Source organism: Caretta caretta, chromosome 6 (assembly GCF_965140235.1).
Source record: "Caretta caretta isolate rCarCar2 chromosome 6, rCarCar1.hap1, whole genome shotgun sequence".
Taxonomy (NCBI): domain Eukaryota; kingdom Metazoa; phylum Chordata; order Testudines; family Cheloniidae; genus Caretta; species Caretta caretta.
This window is the reverse complement of record NC_134211.1, coordinates 7,356,071-7,357,346: the sequence shown is the minus strand read 5'-3', so window position 1 is coordinate 7,357,346 and position 1,276 is coordinate 7,356,071. Positions and strand designations below refer to the sequence as shown.

The 1,276-nt window shown below is 44.4% G+C and overlaps 1 pseudogene; it reads left to right on the top strand.

Moving 5' to 3' along the window:
* On the top strand, nt 1–933 carry LOC142072303 (olfactory receptor 5AR1-like; annotated as a pseudogene).
* The last annotated feature ends 343 nt before the right edge of the window (nt 934–1,276 follow it).

The window sequence follows — 1,276 nt, the reverse complement described above, 5'->3', positions numbered from 1 at the left end:
ATGGCGGAGGGAAATCACACTGTGGTTACAGACTTCCTTTTCCAGGGGTTCATGGATCTTCCGGAGCTTCAGGTCCCCCTCTTTGTGTTGTTCCCAATGATCTATGTTATCACCCTGGCGGGGAATCTAGGGTTGATAGTCTTGATCAGGTTCAACTCTGGACTCCACACCTCCAGGTACTATTTCCTCAGCAGTTTGTCTCTTGCCGACGTCGGTAATGCCTCGGTTGCTGATGACTTTTGGGGTTCAGGGCAAACCCATTTCTCTCGCCGCATGCACAGCACAGGTTTCCTTTGTCTGTAACTTTCTGACCAAGGAAGCTTTGCCTGGTGGCGGTAATGGCATCTGATCACTTCCTAGCCCTCGGTAGCCCCTTGCTCTAAAGCCTCATCATGTCAAGGATACTGTGTGTGTTACTAGCGGTTGCTTCCTACATATGTGGCTTTGTGAATGCGGTTCTTCAGACTCCATTTATAATTTGCCCTGTCCTTCTGTGACTCCAATGTCATTCACCATTTCTTCTGTGACATCCCCCCAATCCTTAAGCTGTCCTGCTCCGACACCCACAACGCTAACACAGTGTATTTCACCTTGTCCACTATAGTGGTCATGACTACAATTCTCATTGTACTATTCTCCTACATGTACATCCTCATTGCCATCCTGAAGATCCACTCTGCCAAGGGCAGAAGCAAAACCTTCTCCACCTGCGCCTCCCACCTGATGGCCGTAACAATTTTCTACGGGATGGTGATCTTCATGTATTTACAACCCAGTTCTGACTACACCACAGATCCAGACAAGATCATCTCTGTGTTTTATATACTCATAATTATCATGCTGAATCCCCTGATCTACAGCTTGAGGAACAAGGAGATGAAGGACGCCTTTAGAAGGATGATAAACAGGAAGGTTTGTTCTCAGTTAATATAATTATTGGGATTTGTGCTTATCAATAAACAAGTGATGAATTAAAAGTGCATTCTCTGTGTCATAGCTCTGATTTCTTTGTTTTAACTGTATTCTGTGGCTTGTTCAAAAAAAAAAAAAAGGAATCCAAGACTGTTAATCTTGGAAATTCAGTTTCCCATGTTCAGAAATGACTGCGAGGCTGCAAAGAATACAGACGCTCCCCGACTTATGCAAGCATTCCGTTCCAGAATGCCTCGTGTACCTCGAGTTTTGCGTAAGTCGGAAACGTATCTCCAACCATTACGTGCAAAAACAAACCCCATAAAACTCCTATTTCTAGTTTACAGAACTTTTTCCATAATCT